We start from the raw sequence: 16565 nt of genomic DNA on the forward strand, positions 1-16565 counted from the left end.
TGGTCCAGGGAATCAAACCCACAACCCTAGTGGTGCAAGCGCCACTCTCTACCAACTGAGCCATACAGGACCACTATGTAAGTATCATTTAGATTTACAGTTTGAAAAGCTACAAAATAGTGACACAATGGACCGAAATAAGGTTAGGCCAAAGGGCTGGAACTGAAATAAAACCTGAGCAATACTGTCAACTTTCCAGGGTCCCTGCTCCACTTCTTAGCACCCACATGCTTACTCCAGGCTGAGACCTGAGACCCCGGGGCCTGATTTACATGGGAACGAGCATGGGGACTGTATCTACTGATTTGGGAAAAGTTTGCTGTGTATTTGCTGTCTATTTTTGCAGCAGTGTGCTATGTCTGCAGACAGGACTTCTCGGCACGTCTCTCCCCCCCTGCACACACACACTACATGTTAATGTTTGAAAATGTATGTAAATTGTAAAGTATTTTATCTATAATGTATTTTTCGTTGTGTCGTACACCAGTAAGACTAGCTGTCACCATTGGCGTCGGCTAATGGGGATCCTAATAAATCAAATCAAATGCTTTCTCTCAAGTGGCTTTATTGGCATGGGAAACATATGTATACCAGGCCAAAGCAAGTGAATTAGATAATAGTGAAATAAACAAAAAATTAACAGTAAACATTACACTCAAAGTTCCAAAAGAATAATGACATTTCAAATGTCATGTCTGTATACAGTGTTGTGACGAGATGCAAGTTAAGTCGCATTTACAATGATGTTTGTTCTTCACTTCTCTCTCTCTCTCTCTCTCTCTCTCTCTCTCTGTTCAGTTTGATGAGTACTGAATATTCCTCTAGAGCCCAGAGACATGAGGCGATGTGGGCGGAGTCAGTCGAGAGGGGAGGGAGGAGTTGTTTCGTGTGTGTTGAGGAGTCAGCTGAGAAATCAACTGCTAGCTGCTTGTCCTCATCGGGAATGTAGACCACTGGAGCGTGTTGAGCAAGAAAAGCAAAGCTGTTGCGCGAGCAACTATTTTCAAGTTGTGTCTTCCCATCCCAAGTGCAAGGCTGTCTGATTGCGCTTGTTTGAAATTCTACAGAGGCCTGTCAATAAGGTGAGTGTATTATTCCAAGATCAAGGGAGTCTTGTGTTATTTGAAATATGGTGTAATTGTATGCATCTTTCTTGACTTTCTAGAACACAGAAAGCAAAGTTTAGTGTAGCTAGCTAGCGCCTCTGGATGTAAACTGCTGTCGGGTGAGACTGGAACACTGCGCAGCGTGGCTTGTAGCGTGAGGCTCTGTCTTTCACGAAAGCGCGAGGAGGGTTTGGATGTGGATAGCTGTTAGAACTTGTTTTGCAAATCAGTGTAATTTGTTGTCTAAAACAGGTTACCGTTGTAGGTTAACATTGTTCATCACAAATGTGACATTTACTAAATAGCCAGAGCCGAATATAGCCACATGTCTACCCAGCGCTGTCGGGACTGCATGCAGGCAGATAAACTGCGTTCGTGCAGGGACGAGGTTGGGAGAAGCATGATCTCCTGTATTGGGGCAACTAAAGCTTACTTAACTACTATAGTTAGGTAGTTAAAAGTACCAATCCAGAGGGGTATCAATGAGTTAGCCAGCTAACTTTGATAAAAAAAAATGTTTTCTGGTTCATTAAGAAATGTGTTTTTGGTTGCGGAGTCAATTAGACCATGCCCATTTCAAGCTTATCGTAAACTGTTTACAGATATTGCATAACTGCTTACTATCCAACTATCACCCGGGCGCAGCCCCTGGTGAAGTCCCTGCCTGTCTTACCCTCAGTAGCCTATCCGACCTACCCTTTTCACCGGTCCGGTCAGTCTTATCCCATGGCTTCATTTTTCTTTGGGGGTGGGGTGAAAGGCGTTTTTCCAGGCAGCTAGCTACTCGTGTACGGAACCATGGATGGTGGTTGGCTTCTACCACCCCTTTCAAAACGAGCAGCGAATATATACAGTATAGTTATACTAGGCTTATTCAGAGACTAAGTATTTCAAATCTAACTGGGTGGGACATCAGTGATGGATTTTGGCAAGGATTTTAGGCAATAAAACGAATGTTATGCTGTAGATGTCATATGTGATAGTATTAGTAATCCAAAACCAACATTTGTTTGACTTAATGCTGATTCAGCAGAATTACCCAGCAGTGTACTGTACAGCTCATCTAAGAAATGTAGTTGGTTAGAACTAATGTAGGCCTACTATGTAACATGTTAATACAACATTGTTACTACTTGTGTAATTACAGTCACTACACCAGTATAAAAGCAACTTATTAGAAATTGTTACCAGTATAAGGTGTCACCAACTAGTTTTAAATTCACACCCTCTGCTACAATCTAGCTATTTCAAGTCCATGCTCTGTAAGAGACCAACATGATGGGGCATGAGTTTAGGAGGCCGAAGACAGACAGCTAGCTCAGAGCTGCTGAGCTCACATATTTTACATATGCAACCCGTCTTGCCATGGCGGTTCAATTCTCTTCTCTGGAAGAGTCTGACTAACAAATGGCTTTGTTGGATCATATCCTATTGGCATTTAATTTGTTCTACCAATCTATTCCATTCATCATACCGGCCGTTCATTCACTGAATATAGGCAGGCCTATTAGCTTGTTGGTTTAATTTATTATCGGGATGGAAAGTGAAAGGGATAGGCTTTGCTCACCCAAATTACAAATTCCCTTGTTGAGAGCTGTCCAAACGTTCAATCTGAAGAGGCCTTGCAGACATACAAATTGTACTTCCACATACACTTTATATTATTATTATGTTCTCTGTCATAGTGGTGATCTCTCTCACCCAGGCCCTAGCATTCCATTTGGCCTTGCGCCAGTTTGCAGTCATATAACACTCGCTATTCAGTGCTATTCAGGGCCAATACCCCCTTATTGATGGCTGGTCATGGCGCTTTTTCCTGAAGTCTGGGATGCAGAGTCAGAGTTTTGGCCTAAATCAATGACACCAATTACTAGGTTATGTCCTATTATTGCCCAAATTATTTCTCTCATCAGTTATGAGCACAGCTGATGTTGACACACCTGTATTCTGTCTTAATAAATTCTAGTAACTGATTTGAAAAATAATTTTGGTCTGTGGGTGTGGCGGTAGGTGCTGTTTGGAAACAGGTAGCTGAATCATTAAAAAAAAACTGGATGTTATAGGCTAGGCCTACTTTTCTTGTGTAGGTAGGCATCAATGGTTGTACAAAGCATAAAGATACTTCCGAAGAACCACAAGGCTTGTGGATGAAAAAAGTTGCTTTTATTAGATTACTTGGCAGCAGGACAAGATGAAAAAGCTTTGCAGGCAGCTAGAGAAGCCTTAGTTTGTCTGTGTCACTTACCTTTCATTTAAATGTAATCATTATTTTGTCTAGCTACCTCAGTTATAGCTAAGTAATTACATTCTGCTTACTAAAGTAGTCTGTAATTGATTTACAGAAGGGCAACTTAATATATTTAGCTTACTGGTCCTATAAATACTTGACTCTCACCCGCCATCATCCACCCATGATTACCCAGAAGGCAGAATGACGCAATGATTGTCTAACCAACCAACCACAGCACGGTGGATTCAATTTCTCAATATCTGGAGGCGGTCCAAATCTGTCTGAAACCTGAGAAGCAGGAATGCTGTATTTTCTAAAGCAGGTAACTGAACACCCCTGCTAGTATTTTTGTGTGCAGAAAGAACAGGGAGAGTGGTGCAGAACGATGGCGATGTTCCAGAAAATGTCACTCAGCCTCTACGAGCTGGAATCTGTGCTGTAAAATCTAAAACAAACCAGGGTTAGTGGGCTTGGCGAGATGTATTCATGAAAACAAAAGGGTTTTGAGTGACATTCTTCCCCAGTGCAACTTCAGAACAATAGAGGCATTTTGTGCTCTTGAATTTTATCGCTGTGCCTGGACATCATTAGTATTCTCTTCTCAGAGTTTAATGGGACATTTGGCTTTATCTGTGCATCGTTTCTCATATTATCAGTACATATTTCACCAAACCTATAAGTGATGAGAACTTGGAGAAAGCCATTTCAATTATTTATAACCTACAATATGTAGGGCCTTATAAAATATGTGTTGCGGACAATGCAAATGGAATCACGGAATCTAGACATTAAAATGGAATTCAACAATATATTTTTTTTTATTGAATTTTGTAGGAAATCAACTAAATGTATTGAACTTATTGGAAAATGCATTCATTTGCTAAAATAATCATAAGACATAAACAAAATGCATATGTAGCAAGGTTTTCATCCAATTGGGACAGATTTTCATGTAAATATTCTAAAATATAAGCAACATGCCATATTTATTTGCAGTTAAATTCCCATGTACCAAATCAAAAATACAAGTTAAATGGGTTTCTTTTGCATTTTCAACTCTACTGATGGTTTTGCCACAAAGAAATTGTGTTATGTAGTGAATGTGCCCAGTCTGGCCTTGGCATGTGCTCTCTAGCTAATAGCTGGCAGATACAGTGTGGGTAGGTAGGTTACCTATAGAATGACATTTAGGGCAAAATATCATTTTTTTATTTGTCAAACAGCAACCAAGCATCAAGCTCATCATCAGCCTAATAAACTGCATGCTTTCCCAGTCATAGTGGGAGGACCACACAACATATCATCACGTGACTCCCAAGTTTTCTTCCATATGGTGGTTATTATATCAATATTTGCGCATAAATACGTTTCCACCACCATTTCTCGCATAATACATTTTACAGATACAAGAAGATCCCACATTGTCTAGTGTATTTTGTTTTGTTGACATTTGTACATTTTGCCAACAAATTAGATTTTTCCATCAGGTCTGTTTATCCGACATGTACTTTACTCGCATGAAAAGGTTGGATGGAAACCTGGTTAGTGATTCGTACTTTCCTGCAACTTTCTAAAATGGCACAGGAATGCCCCTGTCTGTGTGTGTGTGTGTGGATCGTCCGTTTGTCTAGTCTACACTTCGTGTAGCCGTTAGCAATAATGCTAATGATAGTCTGCTGGTTGATGGAAAGGCTTTCCCAAAAACCTTGTAAATGAAATGTTAACTACACTGTAGCCTATGCCTACCTGGCAGAATAATATCATGATTATTTGCATCAATCCAGCTTCCATTTGTTTTGTAAACGGCTTTGTTTAGTCAAATCAAAATCACATGAGCGCTACAGAAACACCGCTAACCAAACAATTGTCTCTGGCTGGTGCGCACTTGAATTAAAGGGTAACTACACACAAAATTCAACATTTCTTAGACTTTTCCCAGGCCTCGAAAAGTGGTTTCCTGATGTGGTGTAGCCCTTTACGCTCATACCCGTATACAGGTTGAAAATGGCATATTTGGGAACTGATAAACGCCTAACTTGGAACGCAGTGGCTGTACAGTAACAAACTATACATGATGTCAATGGTTTGCTGCAGTTCTACACATAATCTGCAAACTGTTCACTTTCAATTGCTACCATGGTTATGCGTATGCTTTTCATATTTCTCCTGGAACAAACATTTCAATGTTAAAGGGTTTAGCGTTGTGGTGGACTTAGAACACCCTATTTTGTTGTGATTTTTGTTGTTGGAAAAAACAAAACCTAGAAAAACAAAACTGAGAAAATGTAATTTGGGGGTACAATTAAATGGAATCGGGTACAAAATACACCAGATTTTATAAGGCCCTACTATCATAGGGATTGGGGGTTTACATAACTCAATGTAGGCTATTCAATGTTAGTTAGAAACTCTCATATGTCCAGATTATCAGTCTGATCCATTGCACTGTGGCCTAAATAATAATTTATTCTACTTACACTTCTTGATCTTATTTTAACTTTTTGAATAACACGTCCCATAGATGAAAACTTGAGTTCTTAGTTGAATAAAAACTAAAATAGCCTAGCCATAGCCCACCCTGGCAGCAGGCTTGTGCACAAACATAACATCTCCTTCCCGTCCAAGCCATTCATTATGCACATTGCATAAGGTCATTTCTCCCAGCCGGCCCAATGAAATCCTCATCCAATTAGCGATTGTCCATGTCTCCCAAAGCCTTTCTTAGAGACTTCTGCTGTTCAGCCCTCCACGATGACATCAGGCTCTCTCTTATAACCTTCTTTACGCTGCTGGCCCGAAATAATGAAGCTGCCATTTAATGAAGAATCAACATGTGAAACAAGCACATCTACTGAGGTGTGACAACAATCTGCACCATCCACTGATAAAATAGTCAACCATGACAGAGATGGCAGTGTTCATTTGGAACTCAGTCCAGTAAATTAAAGCCTGTACTGTACTACAGACGGTCAGAAGAACCTTATTGGAGAAGTAGGTACTTAATTTAGGATCTTCAGTCTTCATATGCATTCATTTGCTTATTGAATGTCTAATTCCTGCAAACTACTACATTCTTCAACTATGCTTGTATTGGATTACCGTGTAATTGCTACTGGATTACTGTGTATTGTGCAATTTTACAGATTTAAAGTGATGATTTACTCCTCATGGCCCTTATTTTAGCAAGTTGTGGAATCTGGCTGGATTTTCTTATCTAGCCTACCATGCACAACAAATGAAACGTTGCAAAAATGCTGGCAATCCAGTAGTTGTCATCCCTTCAAGACACGTCTCTCAGCAAACTGTTTTCATAATTCATTTGACATATCCTTTGAGTGCTTCTACCTTAAAAATAGGTTACACCGTCACCACCACCTAGAGAGGCAGGCAGTCCCAAACCAAAATCTTCCTTAAATGATGAATTTTGCATGACGGTGCGCCTTCCAGCGACATTGGACTGCTCTGTTCTGGCTTGACTTCAGATTTCTAAATGGTGTTCCATGTACAGCTTGAAATACTGCTGGAAAATACAAGGCTACATCTCTTCTTTAGTTGTTTGCGCCTAAACCTCTTGTCATTTGCCCTGATGAATGTGGACATGATGATGTAGGTTAGTGATAAGACAGATGCCCATGAACCCTAAAGAACAGAATCTTATACACTGTTTGGCGCTTCCTACCATTGCAGCAGTCTCCTCAATCCTGAGCCTGTGCATGTGAGTGTCAGTTGGATGTTACATATGTCATTTAGGTGTGAGAATGAAACAATGGGGTCTTGGGAGGGAGGAGGTATGTTCAGTTGAATTTCACACGCTGCTCTTGCAACCGTCACTGCTTGGAGGCGGGACATTTTTTAAAACTGTGTGAGCTCTTGTTGTCGTTTGGATGGTTCATAATGTGGCCCTTAATAGGGCTGGCACAATTACCATGTAATAGTGTAACTGACGATTATGGATGAAGACCTTCACAAAAATAAAATAACCGTCATAACCGTTTAATTATTATTATTATTATTGTTATTACAGTGCATTCGGAAAGTATTCAGTATTCAGATCCCTTGACTTTTAATAAAAAAAACGGAAATATCACATTTTATTAAAGTATTCAGACCCTTTATTGCACCTTTGGCAGCGATTACAGCCTTGAGTCTTCTAGGTTATGACTCTGCAAACTTGGCACACCTAAATGTAGGGAGTTTCTCCCATTCTTCTCTGCAGATTCTCTCAAGCTCTGTCAGGTTGGATGGGAAGTGTCGTTCCACAGCTATTTAAAGGTCTCTCCAGGGTCACTCAAGGACATTCAGAGACTTGTCCCGAAGCCACTCCTGCATTTTCTTGGGTGTGTCCTTAGGGTTGTTCTTCTGTTCGAGAGGTGAACCTTTGACCCAGTCTGAGGTCCTGAGTGCTCTGCAGCAGGTTTTCATGAAGGATCTCCCAGTCCCTGCCACTGAAAAACATCCCCAAAGCATGATGCTACCACCACTGTGCTTCACCGTAGGTTTCCTTAAGACGTGACGCTTGGCATTCAGGCCAACGAGTTCAATCTTGGTTTCATCAGACCAGAGAATCTTGTTTCTCATGGTCTGAGTCGTTTAGGTGCCTTTTGGCAAACTCCTTTTACTGAGGAGTGGCTTCCATCTGGCCACTCTATCATAAAGGCCTGATTGGTTTAGTGCTGCAGAGATGGTTGTCTTTCTGGAAGCTACTCCCTTCTCCACAGAGGAACTCTGGAGCTTTTTCAGAGTGACCATCAGGTTCTTGGTCACCTCCCTGACCAAGGCCCATCTCCCCGAATTGCTTAGTTTGGCTGGGTGGCCAGCTCTAGGAAGAGTCTTGGTGGTTCCAAAATGATGGAGGCCACTGTGTTCTTGGGGACCTTCAATGCTGCCAACATTTTTTGGTGTCCTTCCCCAGGTCTGTGCCTCAAAACAATCCTGTCTCGGAGCTGTACGGACTAGAGGTCGACCGATTATGATTTTTCAACGCCGATACAGATACCGATTTATTGGAGGGCCGAAAAAAAGCCGATGCCGATTAATCGGACGATTTTTATATATTTGTAATAATGACAATTACAACAATACTGAATGAACACTTATTTTAACTTAATATAATACATCAATTTAGTCTCAAATAAATAATGAAGAAAGTAAAAGTGCAATATGTGCCGTGTAAAAAAGCTAACGTTTAAGTTCCTTGCTCAGAACATGAGAACATATGAAAGCTGGTGGTTCAATATTCCAAGTTCTTCAATATTCCCAGTTAAGAAGTTTTAGGTTGTAGTTATTATAGGACTATTTCTCTCTATACCATTTGTATTTCATATACCTTTGACTATTGGATGTTCTTATAGGCACTACAGTATTGCCGGCCTAATCTCGGGAGTTGATAGGCTTGAAGTCACAAACAGCGCAATGCTTGAAGCACAGCGAAGAGCTGCTGGCAAACGCAGGAAAGTGCTGTTTGAATGAATGCTTACGAGCCTGCTGCTGCCTACCACCGCTCAGTCAGACTGCTCTATCAAATATCAAATCATAGACTTAATTATAATATAATAAACACACAGAAATATGAGCCTAGGTCATTAATATGGTCAAATCCGGAAACGATCATTTCGAAAACAAAATGTTTATTCTTTCAGTGAAATACGGAACCATTCCGTATTTTATCTAACGGGTGGCATCCATAAGTCTAAATATTGCTGTTACATTGCACAACCATCAATGTTATGTCATAATTATGTAAAATTCTGGCAAATTATTTACGGTCTTTGTTAGGAAGAAATGGTCTTCACACAGTTCGCAACGAGCCAGGCGGCCCAAACTGTTGCATATACCCTGACTCTGCTTGCACAGAATGCAAGAGAAGTCACACAATTTCCTGCTAACATTAATTTAAATATGCAGGTAAAAAAATATATATACTTGTGTATTGATTTTAAGAAAGGCATTGATGTTCATGGTTAGGTACACATTGGTACAACGACAGTGCTTTTTTCGCAAATGCGCTTGTTAAATCCTCACCCGTTTGGCGAAGTAGGCTGTGATTCGATGATAAATTAACAGGCACCGCATTGATCATATGCAATGCAGGACAAGCTAGTTAAACTAGTAATATCATCAACCATGTGGAGGAGTTAACTAGTGATTATGTTAAGATTGATTGTTTTTTATAAGATAAGTTTAATGCTAGCTAGCAACCTACCATGGCTCCTTGCTGCACTCCGTAACAGGTGGTCAGCCTGCCACGCAGTCTCCTCGTGGAGTGCAATGAAATCGGCCATAATCGGCGCCCAAAAATACAGACTGTTATGAGAACTTGAAATCGGCCCTAATTAATTGGCCATGCCGATTAATCGGTCGACCTCTACTACAGACAGTTCCTTTGACCTCATGGCTTGGATTTTGCTCTGATGCACTGTGCCTTTCCATGTCCAATCAATTGAATCTACCACAGGTGGACTCCGATCATGTGGTAGAAACATCTCAAGGATGATAAATGAAACAGGATGCACCTGAGCTCTATTTTGAGTCTCATAGCAAAGTATCTGAATATTTATGTAAATAAGGTGTTTCTGTTATTTATTTGTAATGAATTTGCAAACATTTCTAAAAACCTGTTTTCGCTTTGTCCTTCAAATCAAATGTTATTTGTCACATGCGTCAAATACAACATGTGTTTACCTTACTGTGAAATGCTTACTTACAAGCTCTTAACCACACTGCCAGGTCTCTGACCTCTTCCCTATAGGCTGTTTCGTAGCGGTTGGTGATCAGGCCTGTTGTGTTGTCAGCAAACTTAATGATGGTGTTGGAGTTGTGTTTGGCCACGCAGCCTTGGGTGAACAGGGAGACCGGGAGGGGACTAAGTACACACCCCTGAGGGGCTCCGGCCCCAGTCCCAGCTCCCCAACCCCAGCGTCTCCAGCCGAGTCCTTGCCCCATCCCAACCCCTCAAGCCCCAGCTTCCCTGCAGCTTCAGCCCAGCTCCCCTCCCAGGTAGCTCGGCTCCCCAGCCCCAGCTCTCATCCAGCCCAGCTCCAGCTCCCGTTTCCACTCATAGTCCAAGCAGCTCAGCTCCACAGCTGAACAGGCCAGTGCCCCGGCTCGCACACTGCCAGAGGGCCTTCTCTCATCACTACTCTTTGGCCTACAAATCAGTGCATACCATTCAGGGCATTGCTCTTTTTTTAATCCAACAGCCTATGTGGAAAGAATTTGCTCCCAGCATTCCAAAGAGGACTGCAGTGAGATCATCCAGCGATCATGTGGTGTGGTATGGAGGGGATGATTTGTAAGCAGGCAGGCTGTGTGGCAGGCAGGCAGTGTGGCAGGCAACCAGTGTGGCAGGCAACCAGTGTGGCAGGCAACTAGTGTGGCAGGCAGGCAGTGTAGTAGGTTAGTAGGCAGACAGTAAAGCAGACAGACAACGTAACAGTCTGCAAGACCGGGCCTCACCTACTCAGGTGGAAGCTGGCCTATGTATTCTCAGGCACAATATGGGATATTTCCTGCTGTTCAATCAATGGGCTGAAACACAGATTGTGGCTTTAAGGTGGGCCATAATGCAGGGTTGCATAATTTACTGTTTGCTCAACATACAGTGAAGCTTTTTGTTTTGTTTGGAGAAACAATGCCACTAGAAGATTGTCACGCTCTTGAGGGTTATCACCCAACAAGTGGTTTTCAATGCATATTAGTACTAATCTTTATCTTTGATGGACCTTGAGGTCACCATTATTCTTTGCATTTGAGAACCAAGCCCTATCAGTGGTTGTGCTTGAGCTGTTTGTCAAGACGGAAGGACAGAGTTAGGCTATTTCATATAAATGTTTCTTTTAAAAAAGAAGACATGAAAGCAATTCAACTGCAATTGACCTTCAGTTTGATCTTAGTCATACTATTTTTGTCCGAAAGCTCAGACTGTAAGAAACACCAGTTGTTTATATTTAAAGTTTACACATCTAGGCCTATATGCCCATTTCAATGTTTTCCCCAACGTCCACAGGCCTACCTCACAGATCTCAGGCTTGTATGCATAGTGCTGTAAACGTACTGGGTAGTAATGACTAGACTGACTTGTGTACAGGTCTGCTGCACAGGTTGCTGTTATGATTCTGGACGGCCAGAACTATAAATAGCCCTACTATTTTGAAGTGTGCCCCAATTTGGAAGGGAGGGGAATGTATAGCCCTGTGAATGCTATGCATTTGGGCAGTGTGAGGTGAGGAGGGAACACAGACAGGTCCCAGAGAACCCAACCCACCAACTCCGTTTACAAGGAAATATTTGCCAGCCTGAGCCATAAGAAGTTTATAGATTTCTGCTTTACTTCAATTACTTGGCCCAGAAAGATGAGGTTAAAAGTTTAATATTTCCCACTCACACTGTATTTAATGGAATGTAGGCCTATTCAAGAGAATGTGTTAGCAGTTTTCTACTTTCCTGAAGTTTAGGACCATATATATATATATATTTTACATTCAATTTGCTCAAGTATCTATTTTAAGATGTTCTGTTTACCCTATGTTAAGTTTAGCATTATGTTATGCATATCATAAGGGTGTTTGTAGTTGGGGGCATTTGTACATATTTTTTACCTAGAGGTTTGAGGTAGAGGTCGACCGATTAATTGGCATGGCCAATTAATTAGGGACGATTTTCAAGTTTTCAAAACAATCGTCAATCTGCATTTTTGGATGCCGATTATGGCCGATTTATATTGCATTCCACGAGTAAACTACGTGGCAGGCTGACCACCTGTTATGCGAGTGCAGCAAGGAGCCAAGGTAAGTTGCTAGCTAGCATTAAACTTATCGTATAAAAAACAATCAATCTTCACATAATCACTAGTTAACTACACATGGTTGATGATATTACTAGGTTAACTTGTTCTGCGTTGCATATAATCAGTGTGGTGCCTGTTAATTTATCATCGAATCACAGCCTACTTAGCCAAACGGGGGATGATTTAACAAAAGCGCATTCGCAAAATAGCACAATCATTGAACCAAAAGCATCAATGCCATTCTTAAAATCAATACACAGAAGTAAATATTTTTAAACCTGCATATCTAGTTCATGTTAGCAGGCAATATTAACTAGGGAAATTGTGTCACTTCTTTTGCGTTCATTGCACGCAGTGTCGGGATATATGCAACAGTTTGGGCCGCCTCGCTCGTTGCAAACTAATTTTACAGAATTGTACATAATTATGACATAACATTGAAGGTTGTGCAATATTTAGACTTAGGGTTGCTGCCCGTTCGATAAAATACGGAACGGTTCCGTATTTCACTGAAAGAATAAACGTTTTGTTTTCAAAATGATAGTTTCCGGATTTAACCATATTAATGGCCAACGGCTTGTATTTCTGTGTTTATTATAATTAAGTCTATGATTTGACAGAGCAGTCTGACTGAGCGGTGGTAAGCAGCAGCAGGCTTGTAAGCATTCATTCAAACTTTACTGCGTTTGCCAGCAGCTCTTAGCAATGCTTGCTCACAGTGCTGTTTATGACTTCAAGCCTATCAACTCCTGAGATTAGGCTGCCAATACTAAAGTGCCTATTAGAACATCCAATAGTCAAAGGTATATGAAATACAAATGGTATAGAGAGAAATAGTTGACTCGTCATAATTCCTATAATAACTACAACCTAAAACTTCTTAACTGGGAATATTGAAGAACTTGGAATATTGAACCACCAGCTTTCATATGTTCACATATTCTGAGCAAGAAACTTAAACGTTAGCTTTTTTACATGGCACATATTGCACTTTTACTTTCTTCTCCAACACTGTTTTTGCATTATTTAGACCAAATGTGGCGTGTTTCATTATTTATTTAAGACTAAATAGATTTTATTTATGTATTATATTCAGTTAAAATAGTGTTCATTGTTCATTCAGTATTGTTGTAATTGTCATTATTACAAATATATATATATATATATAATCGGCCGATTAATCGGTATTGGCTTCTTTTGGTCCTCCAATAATCAATATTGGTATCGACGTTGTTCCATTCCTTCATTCAGTCCGTGTTAATGGAAGCAATGATGTTGACGACACCGTTTGTAAATCTGTGCTCGATTAAGAAGCTTGTTAACGAAGAGAGATTCCACTTTGCATGGAATCACAGCCACTGACTGACCAATCAGTTAGTGTGACGGCTCCTAACGCCCATCTCTGGTGCCAGCCTGGGCCTTAAAACCAGCAGTGACATGCAAAAGAGGAGATCTCTTCTCTTCAGGGAAATGTTGGTTCAGTTTCAATTAGGCTTTACTTTAAATAGCCAGCGCTCTTGATGATCCCAAGCCTGCGCTTTGCCTCTGTGAATCACTGCAGGATATTATAGCTTTCCCCTCACAGTGTAAGCACACATGAAGTTCTTACTGTATTGTGCCAAGCAAACCAAGCCATCTCACCACCGACTGTCAATGTGTGATTGAAATCTAGAACGTAAAGAATAAGCACATATGAACTTGTTACTGGACCATAATGACCAAGCAAAGCAAACAAGCCATCCCAGAGCCTGCCACTACTGCACCTGTACATAGCCCACCTATAATTTAGCCCAAACAACTACCTCTTTCCCTACTGTATTTAATTTATGTATTTATTCTGCTCCTTTGCACCCCATTATTTTTATTTCTACTTTGCACTTTCTTCCATTGCAAATCTACCATTCCAGTGTTTTACTTGCTATATTGTATTTACTGTGCCACCATGGCCTTTTTTTGCCTTTACCTCCCTTCTCACCTCATTTGCTCACATCGTATATAGACTTGTTTATACTGTATTATTGACTGTATGTTTGTTTTACTCCATGTGTAACTCTGTGTCGTTGTATCTGTTGAACTGCTTTGCTTTATCTTGGCCAGGTCGCAATTGTAAATGAGAACTTGTTCTCAACTTGCCTACCTGGTTAAATAAAGGTGAAATAAATAAAAATAAATAAAACAGTAGGGCTACTGCATAGTTCCTATATTGCACATGAAGAATGAATCCCAATGAAATGCATGCAGTCAGCTCTCATCATAACGTCAAGGACCAAGTACAGTCTAGTAGCTACGTTGTTAGGTGCCCCTTTTCCACCGCATGTTAAGATGACATTGATTGTCACAACATAGTTGAACCGTCACGTACAGTATAGACCTACCGTTGTTCTCTAGCTCTGTGTGACTAGACAGGCAAAGACAACAGAAGGAGTTAACTGCAAGAGAAACATGAGCATAGCCCGAGGAATAGACCTCAAACCTCTGACTGCACCCCTCCCTCCCTCCCTGGCATGGAGAAATGTTGACTTGAAATCTCACAAGCAGACAGAGGAAATGTGTCTTGTTGAATAAGAGCCCAGTGGAGAAGGAGAACCCCTTACTTTAATAGTTAAGGCTAATAGTTAGCATGCTCTCTCTCTCCGCTCTCACACGGCTGTAATAATTAGGCCTAGCTGTGATGAAGATGTCCATTGTTAAGGCTCGGTTTGAAGTTACATTCTTCATTCATGCAAGCTTGAGCAACAATCTCTCTAATTAGTACAGATGCGTACAGTACCAGTGACACACGGTGCTCTAAAGTCCCCAGCCTTTCTAGTTGATCTATGCTTTGGGGCTAATTGCTCCGTTAAGGTCACAGTTAATCATATTTCACTATTCTGTTCAAGTGGAATGAGTCAAATCAAAGGCCCTTTACCCCCCCACACACACACAAAAAGGGAATGATTAAACAAAGGTATATGTTTTTTGTCAATTTCTCCAATTATGGCAAGTAACCCCCAAGGCACAGTCTAAGAACACACTAGAATGTTCTGATTTTATTCATGGAGGAAAGCCCTTCCAGCCATATCTCACAGCAAAGAGTGTTTATCACACATACCTTTTGTGCCTCTCCTCTCAGACCAGCTTTATGATGAGGGCTTTACTGTTAAGTGTCATAGGCGAGGGGCAAGAGATCAATGTGTTCTCAAGATCACCCGTACAGGACAGTATGAATTAACCTTGGCTCTTACGTAGGTGGGGCAATGCACACAGACCGGGACTGAGACACACATAGCAGTTCAAAGCGCGGTGCATACACACAGAGCGCACACACACACACACACACTAATTACAAGTGAGCCCATTCAGTGGTTCTATTGATCCAAGTGCCAAGCTCTTTATTGCAGATAAACTCATGAGTGGATCATTATTTGCATGTTAAAAACTTTGTTCATGCTGTGCTTTCTCAACAAATTGGAAACGATGACAGTTGCTCAGGACTTTTAATGTAATTTATGTCCAGTTAGCTTTTTCTATTTTGGGGATAATTAATATTTTATTATCAGGTTTGGCGGACTGTAATGCTGAAAATACACAGTTATTTAAATCTAAGGAACTTGGAGGAACTGTTGTAAATTCATTGTTTGGGATACAACAATATTTGAATATAAATGTTTGCCAAGCTGAAGTTTGCTTGACTACTCAAGATGGCGAATGCTCTGTACTTTTTCACATCAGACCTTCTCTGCTACCTCACCCTACCAAGCCTGTTTCTCTAGGTTTTTCTATTTAAGTCAGTATTTAAGAACCCCAGGAGAAGATTTTGCTGCATTCGTTTGTCAATCTTAGAGTGAGGCAGCATGAGGAAAAAAGCTCATGGAATTTGCCCACGACTTTTCTGTTGAAGCTATTGGCAAGGGCCTCCGTAACCCAGTGGAACAGACATCTTTTTCAAGGAACTAAAACTGTTCAGTCAGTTCCACTCAGCATCAAGGCCTGGGCCTGCCTGGCTCTAGTTCTCTATCCGATGAGAGGGGAAGGCAGAACTAGTACTGAATGAAAATGCTGTGCTACTGTATTTCCCCTGCTGATAAATTAACAGCAGATACCTACTAACAAAAGGAGGCCTCTCTCTCTCTGTTTCTGTCTCACTCTCACTTTCTTATGTAATCCACACACACACACTATACTATACATTTATTAAACATAAGAACCGCTTGTTGCAATTTTAACGAGGCTCTCTTGTTCAGATATCCGTAAGTGGACTGGAGGCAGGGCATGAAAGGGATAACGAATCCAGTTGTTTGTGTCATCCGTTTCGGGAAAGTACCTGCGTAATTGCGCACCCAGCTCACTCAGGTGCTTCACTATATCACATTTGACATTGTCCATAGGCTTGAGTTCATTTGCACACACAATAATCATACAATGATGGAAAGATCTGTGTGTTGTCCTTGTTAATACAGACAGA

At 41.0% G+C, this 16565-nt stretch overlaps 1 protein-coding gene across 2 annotated transcripts in view; it reads left to right on the plus strand.

The window, feature by feature from the left end:
* The first annotated feature begins 918 nt into the window (after positions 1 to 918).
* Positions 919 to 16565, plus strand: part of LOC115140955 (growth factor receptor-bound protein 10-like) — a 90760-nt gene continuing 75113 nt past the window's right edge. For both annotated transcript variants that reach the window (XM_065028036.1, XM_065028037.1), the window contains exon 1: positions 919 to 1082. The gene's annotated coding sequence lies outside the window, so the exon portion shown is untranslated. The remainder of the gene's footprint in view (positions 1083 to 16565) is intronic.

Source organism: Oncorhynchus nerka, linkage group LG14 (genome assembly GCF_034236695.1).
Source record: "Oncorhynchus nerka isolate Pitt River linkage group LG14, Oner_Uvic_2.0, whole genome shotgun sequence".
NCBI lineage: Eukaryota > Metazoa > Chordata > Actinopteri > Salmoniformes > Salmonidae > Oncorhynchus > Oncorhynchus nerka.